Source organism: Delphinus delphis, chromosome 17 (assembly GCF_949987515.2).
Source record: "Delphinus delphis chromosome 17, mDelDel1.2, whole genome shotgun sequence".
NCBI lineage: Eukaryota > Metazoa > Chordata > Mammalia > Artiodactyla > Delphinidae > Delphinus > Delphinus delphis.
In genome coordinates, this window is record NC_082699.1 from 69,934,628 (window position 1) to 69,956,274 (window position 21,647).

A 21,647-nucleotide genomic window follows, 5' to 3' on the forward strand; every position below is an offset into this window, starting at 1 on the left:
AATTACTCTAAGGTGTGCACCGTGGTTTTATAGATAATGGTTTTTCCAGGCTAACAAAATAATTCAATTGCAACAAGCATAGATAACCACTTTGAAGAGATACTGTATGTCTGATTTGTAGTATTACTGCACAATTATCTGAGTAGTCATCAAATAGTAGATTTTTCAAAACTATTAAAAAATGCCTTGTCACATAATTTTTTTTAAAAAAATGTGCTAAACTGTTTCCTAATGGCAATTCAACAAAGATTAGTAGAGGACTTCCAACACCAGATGTCACATGCAAGGCAGAGTATAAAATGCTGAGTAATAATATAAGACCTGCCCGCCAGAAGCTCAGTCTATGAGAAGACACATAAATTATTGCAATACAGTGTAATACAATGCTATACCAGAGTTCTGTGGATAAAATGCTTTGGGAAAACAAATGAAGGAGTAATTGAATTCTGCCTAGAGGACAGTGTCAGAGAAAGCTAGAGAAGTGATGGCCCTTGAATTTGCCTTGTATGTTTAAAAACACCACCACCACTAACAACTTCCAAAAACATTTTTCATATGCTTTAAATTAAGTAAAACATTTTTTTAAGTATTTATATGAGCATATCCATTAACCGGGGAAAAAAGGATATTCTCTCCTCCTAAAAGGGGCATTTTAAATGCTATCCATCTGGTTGCTAACAAGGGGCACATAACAGGTTAACGCTAAAGTCCTTAAGAAAAAGCTTTGTTAAACTGAGACTGAGGCAACATCTAGAATTCCAGAGAACATAGAACTTCCCTGGCAGTCCAGTGGTTAAGACTTCACCTGCCAGTGCAGGGGGTGTGGGTTCGATAGGGAAGCTGAGACCCCACATGCCTCGGGGCCAAAAAAATCAAAACATAAAACAGAAGCATTATTGTAACAAATTCAACAGAGACTTTAAAAATGATCCACATCAAAAAAATCTTAAAAAAAAAAAGAAAGAATTCCACAGAACAACAGGTAAGATTTTTCAGTCCCACTAAACAACAAAAACCACGCCAATTTTTTCAACAATTACTAGCCCATTTGCTATGCATGTTTAAATCTTAATCTGTTTGTCTTTTTTTTATTTCTACTTATTGGAGAGTTTAGATAATTCTAGATATTGACTACTCAAGCCTGAACTTATATACCAACTAAGGGGGAAACACGTTCAAGAGAGGACATGTACTCATCGTGGTAATCATTTCACAATATATGGAAATCAAACCATCATGCTGTGTGCCTTAAACTTATGCGGTGATGTATGTCAATCACTCCTCAATAAAACTGGAATAAACAGATAGGAAAAAAACACATACTACTCTAAAAATTATTCTTTAATGACCAAAGTGTGTGTGTGTGTTGTGTGTGTGTGCGCACGTGTGTGTGTTAAAGCTTTATCTTTAAAACACTGTCCAAAAAAGCTACACATCCTGGGATAAAATCGATTTTTTCTGTGTCTATCTTCTCCTCTTTAAAAACAAACTTACATATCCTACAGGCTTTTTTCTTAAGAATGAAAGTAGCCACATGGTATCTAATGGGTTCAACAGATACAAAACATCAACAAAAACAACTACAAAAACATCACATCATATAGGTTAATTTAATTTCTCAAAAGAGCTGGTAATTCTTTAATGGAACTTTGCTTTTCCTAACTTTAAGAGGTTTTACAGAGATATACAAGTGGAAAATAATCAGTATTTCCAGATTTTTGGCATACATATGTATATTACCTAATGCTGCCTCTTATGTACTAAGAAGGGACTGTCATTTCCTGAAATTACTGTCAACTTGTACACATACCATTTTGTGCTACATGCTCAAAATAGTGTATGAGTGTTATTCTTAAACATTAGTATAAGCACAAGAATATAAGGCAAATCAATAAATTAAAACTTCTCCAACCTATGTAGAGAAAAAACTAACATTGTGCTATCTTTATTTTACAGACTTAGTTTACATGATTTAACAGATGAACATCCACAAACCAAAGGAATGTATCACTGCAATACTTCAACTGCTGTTATGAATACCTTCATATCATCAGTAATTTTTACCTATATAAAAAAATGAACAAGATATGATTTTAAAATAAATCACATCATTTAAAAATAAATCTAAAATTTTAAATGTGCCTTTACAAGGGAAAGATCTGGCAGGCACCGCCTCAAATGAGGGATCAAACTTAGTATCATCAAGAAACGTGACAGACATTGCATGCCTCCTGATGTGATACAATGGGACATCCTCAATAATATCCTATGTAAAATACCTGTCAGATATGTTTAGCCTGAATCTATTTACAAGGAGACATAAAACAGACAAATCCAAATTATGGAACAACTTCTAAGACAACCTGCCTGGATTGGAAGGAGCAGGTATGAGGTTACCAAAAAAAAAGCAGGCGTTCCATTTCGGCCATGTTAAATGCGCCAGGTCAAGGGCCTCCAAATGAAACATACACGGAGGGTGGATGGAGTACAAGAGTAGAGGTCATGGAAGGTCAGCCCACAAATACTGCACCTCCACCCCTACGACTTCTTATTTTGAGAAAATGATCCAAAGACCAGGGATTCTTGAGAAATCATTCACAGTGGCAGCAACAAAAGACCAGTGCCAGTGTCCTAACCAGACTATATATAACCTGGACTGTGTTTTCCTGATGCTTGCCCTCCCCTTTGGTTACTGCTCAGTTTCTGGAGCCTGAATTCCTAGTCTCTGCACCAATTTTGTGAGCTTACTTGCCAGCCTCCCAATAAATTCCTTTTCTATCCAAATCACCCTGTCAATTTCTGCAAGTTGCAACCAAAGATGTTTGAATTAATTATAAAGAATATTCTGGGCTCAAATACAAAGCTAATTATAATTTCCTTCCTGATTTAAAGCCATTCCTACAAATAAGCAAAACTTAACTATGTTACAAATGTAACTCAGGTGCAGAGTATGAAAATACTATGAAATTAAAGATGACATAAATCAGCTTTTTGAGACATTTAAGAGGTGACTGTATCACTAAAACACTTGAAGTTACAAAGTATAAAATCTGAACATTAAAAAAAGTATAAGAGAACATCCAGAAGCGATGACAAAATACCAAGATCATTTTAAACTGTATCAATCAAATAAAAAACTAAAAAAGCTTTCCAGAAAAATTAAACACTGAAGCATGTTTTGAGAAAATAACACTAGAATGATACCGGTTTTTACAAAGTGTTCTCTCTGGGGTAGGATGCCTTCTTTTTTCTTTATAAATTGCTCCAAGAACAGTAATGAAAAGATTCTCCACCTGGGTCTACCTTTTCTTTAGACCCCTATTTCACATGCTTCCTCACTAAAAACCAACACATAAGTAAAACTACTTTTCATTGTTTCTGAAAACCTTTCACAATTCAAGTCAAAAGTGAATTTTTAGCTATACTAAAAGCTAACACTTCTTACATCCTTGATAGTAGTATCCTGTAGTCCTATAAATCCCCTAATCCGTTTTGTATTTTAAAGAAATACATTTAGAGGAAGTAAAACACATGTTAAGGGGAGTAAGAACCTTTAGAACTATAGGAAACATCTGCTTCAATGAGGAAAGGGGGCTATTGGTACTGGTGAATACCTACTGTGTGCCACACATTTTGCTGTAGACCATAACCTCTCTGTAAAACACTAGAAAGCAGGTGATGTTACCCTTTTTATAAAAAGTAAATGAGGAAAATTAACCTCAAAAATTGGTTTACTTACCTCATGTCAGTGCTAACAAGGGGTGACTCAAGCACAGATCTGCCTGGTCCCAAAGCTGATGTCATTTTATCCACAACAAAATGCCTCAATGGGCACATTCTTCTCCTAAAAATTTGTTTTCATTGATATTTTTCTTATTAGAAAAACAATAGTAACCATTACCCTGAATAAGCAGAACCTGTGGGATGTAACCATAAAGCAACTTTTTGTTCACTGCTGTCCTTTAAAGTTATTCTTTGGTGACAGTTAATGTCCCTGAACTTTTATTTCGGCAAGCCTATGACTTTGGTCATTTTCAAATTATAAAAACTATCTGAGTTTACAAATTGATAGATCCAGTTTAGTACAACTGTCAAAATTTTTCATTCAAGGTTACAGCTTCTCCCCTATGCAGGCTAGCAGCTTAGGCAGTATTAGAGGACTGTGCTTTACCCCTCTCCGTTCCACCTTAGTAACCCAGGGTGGTCAATTAAGCGTCTCTGCAGGACATGGGCACCCTCTTAGCTCAAAAACGCATAAAGCCGATCTGTCAGGAACTGCTTTCAGGGTCCTGGGAAGCTCTCACCCACCCCAGCCCTTTGAGATCTCTCATTGAAATTCCCTTGATGGAGAACAATGCATCTCCTCTGGGAATCCAGCTGTTTATTCCTCCCCACTCCGCCCCATACCACCCTGCTCCTATGGGCTTCCTCTCACTAGTGGCCCTCATAAGGTCCACAGGAAACACGTACCCCTTGCCCCAAAGAACACTAACCCACAAAGGGTCTTCGTTTTCCTGAGCTGCCAGAGCAGACAACGTCTCCTTCGCCCAGGCATGGGTGAGACAGACATCAACCCACTGTGTCCCCCAAAACTGAACCAATCGCAGAGTAAGCTGTCCAAGTCACTGCCTGTACTTGGGGGCGGGGCACCAGACTGGGAGGGATATTAGAAGAAACTCCTAGCATACCAACAACTCAGTTCAAAAACTCTGCTAATTTCCAACTTCCTGAATCTTTTTATACCAACAGATGGGGTAGGTGTTAGAAGTCACAAGATCCATTTTCTGGCTCTTTCTTTTGCAAGACCTGAATGGCGTTCTTACAACTCATCTCAGAATTGTGCATCTACTGACTGAGGGCTAAACTCAGAGTAAGAGTTCCATTTTAACATCTTATTACATAATATACTTAACACTTTTTCTAAAACTTCCACCAAAAGTGGGAAGAAAAATCCATAATCCCACCAGAGTTAGCCACTGCTAACTGCTTTCCATTCTGTAGAGTCCATTTGTCATCTGAAAATTTCCTATTTCAAGTTTTAACTTTTTAAAATCGTGAACGAAAACACCTCATTTATATAATTTCATTGAGCAATCCATTTTTCCACACAATCTAAGCATGCCATTTTCAAACACCAAATTTCCACTGAACCAATGTGCAGGTGGCTTTCTGAAACTTGTCTCTCTCTGTCACTCCCCAAAGTCAAAATCCCCACTGCCAGAAACTAAACTTCAATCTTTTTAAATTAAGCATAATCTGTATGGTCTCCTATATCTGCTACACCTCTAAATGTGGTTTTAAACCATGTATTCATCATATAAAATCATACTGCAAGAAAAATGTGAATGTCGGAGAAGTTTCTGATCATGTAATTTGACCTACACTCACATGAGTCTGGTCACAGCTCCACAATGGCTACTCAAAGTATCTCAGGATCCATCTTCACCAAGGCGAGGAGGTTGAATTCACAAAGCACAAAAGAGCAAATATGCTATTCCTTCATAACATGGTAAAAACCAAGCTTGCAGCAGGGATCAGTCCCCATCTGACTGCAAATAAAACTATTACTACCCATACATATATATTTATTGGCTCCACACTCATTGTCACAACTGCCAAAAAGTTTATCTAATACTCAAGAGGAGATTTATGGGAACTTTAAACGTTTGGGTTTTAAAAAATTGTTCATTTATAATAATTATGAATAATAATTAAATGGATGAATTATTCATTTAATTAGTCATAAAATTTCATTTATTTTTGGCTACATTGGGCCTTTGTTGCTGTGTGCGGGCTTTCTCTAGTTGCGGCGAGCGGGGACTACTCTTCGTTGCGGTGCTTGGGCTTCTCATTGCAGTGGCTTCTCTTGTTGCGGAGCACGGGCTCTAGGCGCGCGGGCTTCATTAGTTGTGGCACGCGGGCTCAGTAGTTGTGGCTCTCGGGCTCTAGAGCACAGGCTCAGTAGCTGTGGCGCACGGGCTTAGTTGCTCTGTGGCATGTGGGATCTTCCCGGACCAGGGCTCAAACCCGTGTCCCCTGCACTGGCAGGCGGATTCTTAACCACTGCACTACCAAGGAAGTCCCAAAACTTTAAATGTTTAAAACTGGATTTGGGGATTAATTTTTTTAAAGTTTCACATATAATTTGCCATCCATTCACGGAGCACACATTTAAAATTTTGTTTTAAAGCCATGTTTCAGCAGATGAAGTGAGAAATAAATTCCATTTAACATGCTACCAAGAAAACAGCATTCATAGTTCTCAGTCCAAAGAATCTTCACTCTTCTCACAAGTTTGTGTCAGTAAAAACTCACAGAATTACAAAAGCGCCCGAAGAAAGAAAAACAATCAGTTCTCTCAAAGCTGACAACAGATGCATTCACTCAAAAAGTACACAAGAACAAGGAGCGTGGGCAAATACTGACGTGTCTTTATGTATAACTGTGGAGGGTGTGTGTGCACTCATACAACATGCATATATGTGCAGAGACGTCTGGAAACATGTTCACCAAAACAGTGACTACTTAGATGGTGATTTTTGCTTTTTACTTTTCTATATTGTTTCAATTTTTATGAATATGAGTACATATTTTTACAAGAAAAGAAGAATGCTATTTGCTTTATTACAATATGGTATGAAAAGCAACAGTAATCAAAGTACTTGGTACTGGCAGAACGACAGACATGTAGACCAATGAAACAGAAATGAGAGTCCAGAAATAAACCCATATATCTATGGTCAACTGATTATCAACAATCAATATCAATCAAAAATACCAAGGCAGGCTTCCCTGGTGGCGCACTGGTTGAGAGTCCGTCTGCCGACGCAGGGGACACGGGTTTGTGCCCCGGTCCGGGAAGATCCCACATGCCGCGAAGCGGCTGGGCCCGTGAGCCATGGCTGCTGAGCCTGCGCGTCCGGAGCCTGTGCTCCGCAACGGGAGAGGCCACAACAGTGAGAGGCCCGCGTACCGCAAAAAAAAAAAAAAAAAAAAAAAAAAAACCAAGGCAATTCAATAGGGGAAAGGACAGTCTCTTTCAACAAATGGTACTGAGACACCTGGATATTGATATACAAAAAGATGAACTTAGATTTTACTTCACACTATATACAAAAGTTAATTAAAAATGGATCAAAGACCTAAACGTAAGAGCTAAAACTGTAAATCTTTTAGAAGGAAACATAGGAGTAAATCTCAGGACCCTGAGTTGGGCAAAGATTTCTTGGACACAGCACCAAAAACACGATCCTAAACACAAAAGAAAAAAAGATAAACTGGACTCCATCAGAATTCAAAAACCTTGCAACTCAAAAGAGACCATTAAGAAAATAAAAAGATAAGCCATTGACTGGGGGAAAATATTTGCAAATCATGTATCTAATAAGGAACTTGGATCCAGACTATATAAAAGAACTCTCATGACTCAGAAATAGACAACCCAATAAAAAATGGGCAAAAGATTTGAAAAACACCTCACCGAAAAAGATATAAAAATGGCTTTAAAAGATATTCAGCATCATTAGTCATCAGTCATTAAGGAAATATAAATTCAAACCACAGTAATATATCACTTCACACCAACTAAAATTGTTATAATCCAGGGACTTCCCTGGTGGCACGATGGTTAAGAACCTGCCTGCCAATGCAGGGGACACGGGTTCAAGCCCTGGTCCGGGAAGATCCCACATGCTGTGGAGCAACTAAGCCCATTTGCCACAACTACTGAGCCTGCACTCTAGAGCCTGCGAGCCACAACTACTGAGCCTGCATGCCACAACTACTGAAGACTACGCGCCTAGAGCCCATGCTCCACAACGAGAAGCCACCGCAATGAGAAGCCCGCGCACCGCAACGAAGAGTAACCCCCGCTCACCACAACGAAGAGTAGCCCCCGCTCACCGCAACTAGAGAAAGCCCACACACAGCAATGAAGACCCAACGCAGCCAAAGATAAAATAAATAAATTTATAAAAATAACTAAATAAATAAAATTGTTATAATCCAAAAAGACAATGACAAGTGTTGGGAGGATTTGGAGAAACTGAAATCCTCATATGGTAGTCTGGACAACAGCAGGTTTTTAAAAATTAAACATAAATTTACCATGACCCAGCAATTCCATTCCTAGGCATCTACCCAAAAGACATGAAAACATATGGCTGCACAAATGTGCAAAGCAGCATAATTCTCAATAGCCAAAAAGTAGAAACAAGGACTTTCCTGGTGGTCCAGTGGTTAAGAATCCACCTTCCAATTCAGGGGACACGGGTCTGATCCCTGGTCAGGGAACTAAGATCCCATATGCAACGAGGCAACTAAGCCTGCACGCTGCAACTACTAAGCCTGAATGCCACAACTAGAAGGAAGCCCGCGCGACACAACGAACAGCCCGTGCACCGCAACTAAGACCTGACACAGCCAAATAAATAAATAAATATTTTTTTAAAAAGAGACGATCCAAATGTCCATCAACTGGTAAATGGATAAACAAAATGTAGTATATCCATATAATGGAATACTACTCAGCAATAAAAAGGAACGAATTATTGGTATACACTTGACCCTTGAATAACATGGGTTTGAACTGCACAGGTCCACTTACATGTGGACTTTTTTTCAATAAATATGCAATAGAGTAAGTACTACATGATGAGGTTGGCTGAACCTGAGAATGCAGAACTGCAGATACAGAGGGCAGACTGTAAAGTTATACACAGATTTTCAATTCTCTATATATAATATGTTTTTCCCTAAACATACATACTTATGATAAAGTTTAATTTATAAGTTAGGCACAGTAAGAGATTAACAACAATTAATAATAAAATAAAACAATCATAACAACATACTTAAAAGTTACGTGAATGTGGTCTCACAATATCTCACTGTACAAATTTAACACTTTTTCCATCTTAACTAAGCACTTATACACTGTGGCCATAACTTCTGCAGTTGGAGGTGTGACAGCAAAACAAGCACAAGTTTATTTTTGCTTCTTCACAATTTCACAAACAGATTTGCTCTTACCTTAGATCTTAGCAACCTCAGAATAAGACTTTTTTTCTTTCCTTATTAAGTCAAGAACTTTCACCTTTTCACTTAAAGGAAGCACTTAACAGCTTCCCTTTGGCATATCCAAATTGCTAGCATCACCACTCTTGCAGTTGGGGCCATTATTAAGTTAAAGAAGGGTTACTTGAACAGAAGCACTGCGAAACCATGACAGTCGATCTGATTACCCAGATGGCTACTCAGTGACTAAAGAGCAGGATATACTGGACAAAGGGATGACTGACATCCTAGGCAGGATGGAATGGAACAGGCACAAGATTTGATCATGCTACTCAGAACAGCACACAATTTAAAACTTATGGATTGTTTATTTCTGGAATTTTTTATAGAATATTTTCAGACCCAGGGTGACCAGGCTGAAACCACAGATAAGGGGGAACTACTGTAAGCGGTTACCTGGGGCTGGGGGTATGGATGAAAATGAAGTATAATAGGGAACAGGGAACTTATCGGGTTGATGGTAATGTTTCAAAACTGGATTATGATTCAGTAAATTCAGTAAATTTTCAAATTCAGTAAATTTCCTAAGAATCATGGAATTGTACAAAATGGGTGAATTTTATGATAGGTATACTTCAGTAAAAAAATTTTTTTAAACAATAGCAGGAAAATAGTTAACACATGGTTATGTTTATTGACAGAATTATTGGTTTCTTCTAGATGCCAAAGTTAAAAACCAGTGATACAACAAAACTATGTTAAAAGAAAATATACATTAAAATAGCATATCATAATAGCACACGTAACACTTATCTCCATTATCAGGACTATAGGTGATTTTTACTTTCTACTTTTTTGTACAGTACTTCAGAGTCATGGGAGTACATCTGTTTGACCAAATTAGCTAACAGCCCCGCATCTTTACTAAGATTAAAAAAAGAAGTCACCTGCTTCTTCCATATTAATTATATAATCTGGCTATACAGGATCATAACAGGAATAAAGCTATATAAAGACAAACACACACACATGGATATTACATATTTGTATATTCCTATACCAGAGACTAAAAAAGAAAGCAGAATTATCCAAAGTCTGCTCCAGAACTCTCTGGATAGGAATCCAGCAAGGTTATACCTAAAGAGAAGGGGACTGAAGGTAAATTCAACGTATGCTTTAACCCAAATGAATGTAATGAATGAAGCTGACTTCTCGGTACTTTTGAAAATAACTTGGTAAATATATTTATGAAATACCAGAACATATTAAATATTTAAATGTATTCACTACTATTCAAATAATGAATAGTTCCTAGCAGTCTTTTCCAGAAACCTCAACTAACTCATGAAAAGGTAACTTACAGTTCCCATTTTACAGAAGACGATGGAAGAGAGTGTACATAAAGATTTTAGGCACAATGAATTAGTTAAGAAGCCCTGATGTGCAATGTGACCTTGCTACAAGGGGAAAGACGTGCCTGGGATAAACTGTCTTAGAGCGCCTGTTTAACCCTACTTTATGACTTGAGGGCAGTTTCCTGTAACACCATAAACTAGTTATACTTCTTAAAAAACTGTTCTTTCATCTTTCACTTGTGAGGCCCAAATAAAATCCTAGAAGGGGTCTGAGAGACCAGAGGCAGTAAAAGGACTTCACAAAAATTTCTGCTTGTATACCTCAACTAGGAATTTCAAAGTGCTTAAACATTTTTAAAAATTAGTTAAATGCATAAGCTATCTACCTATCCAAACTAGACAAATTGAGAATGGTTTAAAAAGTTAAATTTGATTTTAATAAAACAAGATAACACCATTTTTAAGTTGCTTATAAAGAAAACACTGAAAATCAACTAAAATGAAGTTCTTAAAAGGCACACATTAAATATGCTAATAGACTACTAAAAAGGGGTCAGTGACACATACCAAAGACAGAACACTGGCCAGTTGTCACCATGACACATACTATAATGGAACTTAGGCACACCCATTTCAGAGGGTTGCCAACTCCAGGCTACATATTTTGACTATTGCTTCAACATACTGTTCTATAAATAAAAAGAAAAGCTTTAGTTTAATTATATTCACATTTTAATATAGGAAGTCCCACTTATCAAAGACTATTTCCAAAATGCTTCAGCCTTTCATTTTTAGGCATCAACCTACTTTTACCCACTAGCAACTTAGCACTAGTGCCACCATAACTAGAAGATTATTTTACATTTCCAAGGCTAAATTCATGTACACTTTAAGCCAAATGAATGGAATAAATGAAGCTGACTTCTCTGTACCTTTAAAAACAACTTGGATAAATATATTTACTTAATATAAGAACACATTAAATGTTTAAGTCAAAAGAAGTTCAAACATAATCTTCAGCAAGTAAAGTCACTTTCAAAATAATATGTCTATAATGCTTGTTTACAGAAAATAACTGGAAAGGATTTAGAAAATGCAAGTTGATAAAATGGAGCCCTACCCCCTTAAAAACAAAACAAACATGAAAAACTGCAAGTTTAAACCTCCCTCCAACTAACTATGCTAGCCTCTCCCCTAAATCTATACTGCCTCAAGATCTAGAGAAAAAGAAGCCTCACTTAAAAAAACACTGTACTTAATTACCATTGTTTTGTTTCTTAAAATTTGCCAGAATTTTAAGTAGAGCAATGTAGTTTGATATAAAGAAAAGCAAAGTAGTCCCATTCCTTGCAACCCAAGGAAATACCAAGGTGGTTTTCTCATATTTCACTTTAATGTTCCTGAAATTCCACATATGATTTCTTTTTTTTAAATCAAAAGGCATCTGAACATGTTAGACATTACTTTTTGAGTAAATGTTATTAGTTAGCAACTTAGCTTGGAGAAAATTAACCCCAAAATTCCACGAAAGTCATTGCATAGAGGTTTGCCCTCAAAAACAAATCAAGGACATGAACACCAATAATAATACGTATTGTGTTCTTATTACATGCCAGCTTCTTTTTAAAGTCAGATTTATTGAAGTATAATTTACGTATGTTGGGAAACAATTCTCTATACGTCTGTCTTTTTAATATGTTGCAAGCAGACGTACCAACTGCCTTTTCCTTCGAACTATATTTTCAAGGACATCCGTGCAGCAAACAGCCTTGAAAGATAAAGACAGTGGCTCCCTCTAGAGCAAAGGATGGGCATGCTTACTGTCCAGTATAATGTATCCCTCTAGAGCAAAGGACAGACTTGCTTACTGCTCATTACAAAAGATGTGGGTTCCCTAAATGCAGGGCTTCTCTTCACTAACATGGACCCACTATGGGTGCCTGAGGATCAGGAAACCATTACAAATGCTGATTGATACTCTCGCTACTGTTATTACTGAGAGGAATAAACTGTCCTTCATCTCTTACACAGGAGTCTCATGTCTTCTACCAGCATCCATGAAAACGTGGCAGGGAAACTTATTCACTTCAAAGTAGGATAAGATCTCAGATCGTCATGATTCTGGACAGTTTTGGCAACAAGAATGGGATACTGACATAGCCATGACTTCCTAGGAGAGAGAGAATAAAGTCCCCCTGAGGTCAGAGTTCTGAGAAATGAGAAGACACACGAATCAGAGTGATCCTGGTGGTGGGTGGACAGAAGGTGGGAATAAGGATCCCCACTGTCCGGTTAATGAAAGGAGTTGAATTCATGTTTGGAAACTGAGCAGTGAGAAGTGGGATCAAAATCAGGCATTGAAATGGTGACTTGGCTGTTACTCATTCTCCCCTGGGCTGGCAAAGGAAGGGATGTGTCATGATGATGGGCAACATGCATTGTGTCTCCAGGCGAAAGGCTGTGACTGCTGAGCCAAAGAGTCCCTAGAGCTAAAATAGATTATGTAAGTAATGAAGACCTTGCTGATAATATAGAGCTTTAGATGGTCCAAAAGTATTAGAAGTTCTTTTGGCTGAATTACAACGGAATGACCAAAAGTGAATACAAAGCCTTGATTCCTGGTACAGAGTTGCTCTCTCCCTGGTGCCCTCTTCTCTATCCCTCTCTACTACTATCCCCAAACTCTTCTGCTTTACAGAGAAAAATAATAAGGGATAGGGCTGAGGTCTCCCTGACCCCCAAGAAGGACTGAAGGGCATACATACCCCTGAGAAGCTGTCCAGAAAACTTTAGAGAGAGACTCAAAGTTTTATGGCTCTCCTGGATACAGACACCCTCCTATCTGGTCCCACAGAAGAAGGGACATCAGATTCAGCTAATACGGTTTGGGCAGGATTTACAGTTGGGAAGGGAAATGAAGTGACTTATTGCTGGGGCTCTTTGGGCCAATTCAACGTCCTCTTGTTGTTGCTTCTACATCCATCCTCATGTATAGTAGGAACTTATGTGGTATACGGTTGTACTTCCCCTTCCTGTATGTCCCAGAGGGGATTCTCCCGATCAGGAAGGGCTGCATGTAGAAAAGTGCTAGTATGCTAGTACCTTTGGGGCTCCACAACCCTCATAACCATTTTTAGTCACAAGTCTCTGTGACTCACGATTTTACTGATTGGAGCCTCTGACAAAGGTGCCACCTGTAGGTGCCCCTGGGGTTTGGACTCTTTTGCCTCCCTGACACAGCTATCAGGCACGTTCCTTTTGTTAAGCAGCTATTAGCTTGCTACTGGGCTCTCGTGGAAACTGAATGCCTAACTCATGGAGGCCTCATAAGTTCCAGTCTGATATTCCTACTTTGGGGTGAATCAACTCATACTCAATGACTAACAATATGGAGAGTCACTGAAAATGCATATTTGCAAACATAGCTGGACTGCCTTAGCCCCACATCTCAACTTTATATGAAAAAGTGGTAGTGAGCCCTCTGGGGGAAATTCATCCTCTATTCTACCACTGGACACAAAGTTATGGGTTCAATGGAGCCCACATCCAGTAAATCATCCCATCTTGTAGACTTAACATCATCCCTCCATTGTCAATAGGAGTACTGATCACTATCAATTATTTCCTGGACTTTAGCAACAGCCTTTTAACTTGCTCGCCTGTATTCAATCTTAGTTTACCTTCAATCCATTCTTTAACAGCTGTCAGAACAATCTTTTGAAAGGACGAATGAGTATTTCACTCTCATCCCTTTTAAAGTCCTATGATGGTTTCCCCTGGCCTTCAGTCCAAACTGACTTGAACTTGTTAACATGACTCAGACAGCCAGTCTTACAGCTTACTCACTGTCTACCTCTTTCCCACACCTCTTTTATAACCTGTATTACTGCCATACAGAACCAATAACCGTCTCAAAGACGTACAGGACTTCTCTTATCTCCAGGTTCTGGCCTCTCCCTCTTCCAGTGCGCATGCATCCTTCCTTCTGCCCAACTGACTAATGGTCCACTCTTCAGATCTTAATTTAGATGGCATTACAACATGGGCATTTATCCTGACTCATAAAATAAGATTAGGTACCTGCGAAATTCATACTGTCTATTTTTCTCTATCTTTTCTTCTGCTGAAAAAAAAGGAACCACTAACATTTTATTCACTGTTATATAACCCTGCTTATGTGCTCAATAACTATTTGCGTAATTAATGGCAATCATACCAGGTATTGTGCCAGGTATTGTGCCAGGTGTCAAAGAAAACAAACGATCAAAACCAAAAAAGAATTTTAATGATCATTCGACTTAGAAATGCATCACATCCTTCCCTATTATGTTGCACTGAAATTAATACAAAAATTTCACAAGAGTGTTATGAGGCACGTAGCAGAGACAGTATTATTCCTATCTTATAGATCTGACAATACTATCAGACAAGAGCAAATCAGGGCTTAAATGCAATGTTTTTGTCCATACATACTAAAATTTTACAAGTAGAATCTATCAATAAGACAAGTTGAGAATTTCCAGGTGGTCCAGTGGTTAGGACTCCGCGCTTTCACTGCCAAGGGCCCAGATTCGATCCTGGGTTGGCAACTCAGATCCCGCAAGCCATGCGGCAAGGCCAAAAAAAAACAAAAAGAGCACAAGTCAACAAACTACAAAAGTCCACTTCAAGAATTAGTCAATCTCCGTTTTCATTTAAATTACTGCCTTCAATTCTCCACTACCCTCACTTAGAACAGAGAAATGGCATAAATAATCCCCCAAAAAATAATATCTGGGAATATGTCTTTTTTTTTTTTTTTTTTGCGGTACGCGGGCCTCTCACTGTTGCGGCCTCTCCCGTTGCGGAGCACAGGCTCCAGACGCGCAGGCTCAGCGGCCATGGCTCACGGGCCCAGCCGCTCCGCGGCATGTGGGATCTTCCTGGACCGGGGCACGAACCCGTGTCCCCTGCATCGGCAGGCGGACTCCCAACCACTGCAACACCAGGGAAGCCATCATAATTTTTTTTCACAGCGTTTTCTCAAATTGTGTGACCTTAGTAGTGTAATTTGGATTATCTGAGAACACGCCAATTTATGACTGGGAGGAGGATTTTAGGCACAGTATATGTAGACACAGTGAAAAGTGTATCAGTTTAAATTTAATATAGACCAGACATAATGCACCAACTAGACTACATCAAGCAGAGATTACTTGCATGGCAGAAAATAACTGTACAGGACTGAAAGCTTCACAATGCTGCACAGAATAGTACCACAGAACATCATCTTTTCAAATTAAATAGCTACAAAAATACATCTTTGCATTAGGTCTTCTTTTTAAACAAAATCACCCAATGTCTTTGTAAACAGCTATTTTCACCCATGGTACCACAATCAGGAAGTGGCACATGTCACAAGAAATGCGTATAGTTAAAGGATCAAAATTCTTAGAATGATTTCCTTGTTTAAATAGTTTTACAAATGTCACTCATTTGCATTCCAATATACTTGCATGAGTGTGAAAGGGGTGAAGCTACACCCAGTGAGCAGGAAATTATAATCCTGTATATGCTCAGAGAGTAAAGAACAGTGAACACTATCCATCCTGTGTGGCAGGTGAAAAAGTCTGGAGATTTGCTGTTTTAAGTATATGCCTTCTAAACATATAACATAAAATACAGGACCTCAAATTAATACTTTGAAACAGAATTTTAGGGAAGACTACAAGTCACAGAGGCCTGGGTTTAAATGCCAGCCTTCCTCATCCTACTTGGGCGTGTGCTTGGACAAGTTACCTAAGCAGTTTGCGCCTTACTTTCCTAATGTTAATTAACAATTAACTAGGAATTAACCTACACCTTGCACAGCTGTCATAAAACTAACTTAATGTGTACAGAGAACTTGGCACAGAGGTGTTCACTATTACAGCGTAACAATTAAGAGCCAAGACCCAGATCTACCACTTAGTAGTTGCGTCACTTTTGTTACTTAACCTTAGTTTCCTAGTCTGTAAAATGGAAATACTAACACCTATTAGCATTAGGGTGTTGTAAAGATTAAATGTCTTACAACACTGCCTGGCAAGTAGCACACACTAGGTAAGTGTTAGTTACTAATAATGTCATTATCATCATCACCACTGAAATGTTAAGTAACCATTGCCACGTTGGATTATTCCTTACATTTCTACTATATGAAAAAATGCTCCTTGAAAAATTAACCTAATTTAGTGAACTGATCATAATATAACATGAGCTCACACATTCAAGAATTTTTATGCTGACTTTTAGAAACTTTAAATGCACAGAAATTATCTGAATTGACCACTGCTCATGAATGCTGACAAGATACACATATCAAATACCCATTCTAAGTGAACAAATCTATTCAGTGAACTAAAGCATAACACAAACCAATGTCTACTTTACTTTCTCCCCAAAGATTTCAAAGCAGTTTAAAATAATCAAATAGGGCTTCCCTGGTGGCGCAGTGGTTGAGTGTCCGCCTGCCGATGCAGGGGACACGGGTTCGTGCCCCGGTCCGGGAAGATCCCACATGCCGCGTAGCGGCTGGGCCCGTGAGCCGTGGCCGCTGAGCCTGCGCATCCAGAGCCTGTGCTCCGCAACGGGAGAGGCCACAGCAGTGAGAGGCCCGCGTATCGCAAAAAAAAAAAATAAATAATTATAATAATAATCAAATATAACAATTCTCAAAATGTACAAGTTACTTGAGAAAACTGCAGCTGAGAGGAATCAACATCTTTCTCCAGAACTTTTGCCACATAATTACAAAACAATGTTAAGAGTCAAACTCTTTGCAACCCTGCCATTCATTCAATTAGTCAAAACATTTATTGCATATCCACTGTGCACTAGGCAGGCACTGTGCTAAACTCTGGTGTAGTAACAGAAAAGGAGAGACCAAAAGTAAGAGTGGGCAAGCCACTAACAATATTATTAAATATTTTGAAATTTTATAATTTTGTTTTCCTTGAACAGTGAAAGAGCAAATTGTAGGCTCTAACGGTTGAGTGCATCAATACTTAATGAGTTAAGTAACCTCATATAAGTGACAGTACAATATCTTCCCCATGGAGACTAGGATTAAATGAAATAAGCATCCCTCTCTACTGCTCAATCAATTACTTACTAAGTAAAGGTAAATGGCCACTTCAAATGAGTCAAGTAATCTCAAGAGTGACCTCTAACTAACATAATTTTTTACCCATTTTGGGGGGAAAGTTCAGAGAAATAAATCTTAAATTTGATGTTAAATGTCACCTGTAACCTATCAGAAATAAGCTACATTCACTTAGTTTTACTCAGCATCTGAAATTGCATTTTTGCTGAGGCGACTAGGACCAATTTACTAATCATGCCTCCCTCTGCTGAACCATTTTCTTAGGAGAGAAAAATCTAGCCTCGATGCAACTATCAAATAATCTAGAGTTCATACTATATATCCTACATTTTACAAAACAAGAGTTTCCTCTCAAGAAGCTACATAACTGTTAAAGTTTTAAGGAATTTTAAAAATATATTATCTAGCAATATTGCTCTGCCAAAAACATGCAATCTTGACTCTGAATTAAGTAATCTTAGTGCTTAAAGCGGTCATCCAAAACCTAAAAGGGGACAACCAACCAACCACCATTTTAGTACCTAGCTCCCCAGAAGAAAGGGCTGTTAGGAAAAGCTATTAATATTGATAGCAATTGTATCACACTGATACGCAGGTAAGTGTACTTCAGGACTAAGTACCTTCCTTGGAGTTCATTATTATGGACTATGAATGTCACACACAAAAAAAAAGTGCTGTCATTTCATTTTGTGAATGCTGAATCAGGCAGTTTTAGTTAACTGCAACACTTTACAAGCAGGCTATCAAATAAGCCCCAATTATCAAGCTGTTTCAGACAAAGCTTCTGTTTCTATTAAGTATAATTAAAGAATTAAAAGGATCAGTGTATTTTTCTTGAGATATATTAGTCTAAAATGATTTGCAATAAGTCCCTGAACACCCAAGTGACTGAAATTCCTTCAGCTATACGAAACACTCCTCTGGAATGCCAGTCTTCCAAATGGCAAGACTGTAAGAACACACAATTGATAAATGGATATTCATTCTCTACATTAAAGAGTAAAAAAATGGCAAGCTCAATAAATTCACAGGAGGGGGGGAAAAAGTGTAAACAAATGCCCCAAATCTGTCTTATCCAGAATGGCGTTTCGTGGTACTGCACGAATTCAGGCATTTCATCAGCATTCGGCACACCGGGAGCCACTCAGTAACTAATGTTGACAGATGAGCCGAGAAAAAGTCTCACCAACAAACAGTATTAACAGGTAATGTTGCAAATCAGTCACGGGACTGCGCGGGAAGGAACGTGGAGGAATCGAAAAAGTAACAATCTTCCGCCAAATTTTACATTCAGAGCAAATTAATCCATCATAGATACATAGTCCTCCGGGGGTGGGGGGGGAGAGCGAAAGGAGATATTTGGTACGACGCAGAATAGCCATGCGGAACACACACACACACACACACACACACCAACTGCCACTTCCACTACAGTTTGACAGTCATGGATTTGGGTAATTAGAGTAGAAATGTGTGTTCTGGAAACACACTAAGACCACACCCTAGGACTGAGAATCTGGACTTTAAATGCTGCGAAGTGAGAGGTCAACGCAGCACCTAAGGTGGACGGTCTGGCCGCACAGGTGGAAGGGATGGGGGCACCAACTTCCAGGCGGGTGACCGGGAGGGCCGGGTGTCCGGGCGAGGCATGGCGGAGTCCGAGGGACAAGGGGGTGTGGACTAGGGACCAGCACCGGCAGAGAGGGAAGGAGAGAAGGCGGCCGCTAGGAGTAAAGGGCGGTGGGAGCTGCGGGTAGGGGGCGAACTCGACGCGGGGCGGGGGGGGGGTGGTGGTGAGAAGAACCCGGGGAGCCAAAGGTCACGGGCGGCGGCAGGGTTCGGGGGCGGGAGGGAGCGGCGAGCACGCGCGCGGAGGTGCGAGTGGAAGGAAGCGGCGGAAGAAAGGAAGATCCGAATGAATGAGTGCCGCGGAGGCCCGGGTCGCGGAGGAAGGGGCCGGGGGCGCCCGCGGAGATGGCAGCCGCAGCGCCGGGGCGGGCCCCCGCGCCAGGGGATGAGAAAGCCCCGCACCGGCGCCGGTCCCACCGCACTCGCCTCTCCGCCAAAATGGGGTCGCGCGCGGAGCAGGAAAGAGAGAACTGTGAGGGAAGAGAGGGAAATGGTAAAAATAAATCACTCACCCTACGCGCGAACCTCCAGGCTCTCTCAGCCCCGCTCCTCCGCCCTCCTCGAGCCCCGACGGCGGCTCCTCAGCGGCGCTAGGGGGAGCCCCGGGCCCGGAGCGGGGCAGCGGCGGCAGCCGGACCGGGAGCCCCTCCGCACCTGCCCCTGTGGCGGAGCCGCGACGAGCCAGGCGGCGGCGGCAGCGGCAGCGGCAGCAGCGGTTCGGAGCTGGGAGGGCAAGTGACCCGGATGTACAGGGTAACGGCGAGGAGGGGGAGGGGGGAATGCCAGGAAGTGAGTGCGCCGCGGACCTGTCCGGCCGTGCGCATGCGCCGCGCGCCCGCCCCCGTAAGGTAAATCCTCAGCCTTCCTTCCCCGCCCCTCCCCAAGGGGGCGGGGCGAGGCCGAAGACAGGTGGTCTGGAGGGCTCAGCTAGGAGACGAAGGGGGCGCGGCCACCTTCTCCGCTCCCCCCGCCCTCCTTAAAGGGGCAGCACTTTCGCGCGGAGATGGCATCTGGGTGGGTCGGGGTTTTGCAGACGTCTCGTTTTACAGATGGAAAACTGAGGTTCAGAGGTGACGGCGACCTACCTCAGGTCAGCGAACTAAGAAATGGCAGAAACTGGAACTCGAGACTCGTGGGTCGGGGCTCTGTGCTGAACCCATCGAAGTCGTCACATACCATCACCCCCCATGCGTGGAATGGCTGGGCTGTTGGGCACGCCTTTCCCTCTCTGCCAGGTACTGAGCCTCACACTCCCAGACAAGGCAGATGCGCTTGGCAGGCTCCCCAAAGCCGAGAGGTACTGGGAGTGCGAAGGTATCGCCTGCGAAGGTATCCTGGAGACGCCCTTGGGAGGTGTTAAGTAATCAGTCTGAGAACAGAAATCAGGCGCCACGTGAGACTTGCACGGTGCTACTCATAGCACTTTCAGACAAACGAGACTTTGTTCTGGGGTCTGCTCTGGGCAAAGATATCTGATGGACAGAGAAGTTGAATGTGACAGAGGGCGCAGCTTCTTCATTTTTCCCTAATTCCCTTTTCACTCTGAGCATAAATGCTCCCTCTTTACCTACAAAACCAGAACATTCCATCTAGCTAGCTCATCCTAATACTGTTATGAAACTCTCAGATTTTTTCATTAACACTAACGTGTAAACGATCACAACGTTACCTCTCCCAGGGATATTTTCAATGTGACTGCGGAGCAGGTCGTTACTATGGAGGTAAATGGTTCTAAACATTTTGGGGTCAAGAGCCCTACTGAAAACCCCATAAAAGTATGCACTTTTCTCTCCTGGAAAATGCATATGTGCACACAAATTTGCACACAATTTCAGGAGATTTTTGGATCCAGGAAGCCTATCTGTGAAACCCTGATTATGAACCCTTGTTCTAGTCAAATGCGTAAGATCCCAGTAACTATCTGGGCCTCAGCACATGTAGCCAAGAAATCACTCCTTGCCCCAAGTATAGAAGGGCAGCCCTTAACCTTATTTAGCCTTCTGTCTTCCTCTTCCTCTTGAGTTACACGGAGACCAAGTGATATTGGCCATATTACAAAGAAATGTGTTAAGAGAGTCATGGAGAGAGTAGGTGACTTTTTCAAGGCACACTCTAAGGGCAAGAGTCCAAGGCCTCATACTTTTACCCTAATTATCATACTTATGGATGATTTAGGGGTCCTACACTGTATCCATTATAATCTTCATTAATTTCAATTAAACACAGGGAGCAGAGGTTTTGCAAACACTAATGCTGAGAGAACAGTCTTCACAATCCAAGAACTCTGGTCCATTTGTTTGACACACGGACACCCACTCTTAAATAACCCTGGTCCATATCAACCCACCAGCCTCTATTTGAACTCTATCTAGTTCTTACACCTGCTCAGTCCCTTAGAGATGAGCTCTGAGTAATCACACACCTGTAACCCAATCTCCCACTGAGAGCAGAAATCTCTTCTGTAATATCCTCAACACCTGAACATCCAGTTTAGCTCGGGTATCTCCATTTTGGGGGGTATCTCC

The 21,647-nt window shown here is 40.7% G+C and overlaps 1 protein-coding gene across 5 annotated transcripts in view; it reads right to left on the reverse strand.

The window, feature by feature from the left end:
* The window catches only part of CYRIB (CYFIP related Rac1 interactor B), a 153,850-nt gene that overhangs the window by 68,765 nt on the left and 63,438 nt on the right, over positions 1–21,647 (reverse strand). Inside the window, exon 1 of one of the 5 annotated variants that reach the window (XM_059995201.1) lies at positions 19,635–19,868. The exons of 3 other annotated variants lie outside the window; for them this stretch is intronic. The gene's annotated coding sequence lies outside the window, so the exon portion shown is untranslated. Of the gene's footprint in view, positions 1–19,634; positions 19,869–21,647 lie in introns of those variants that run through there. One more of the 5 variants, XM_059995197.1, reaches the window with a different exon arrangement.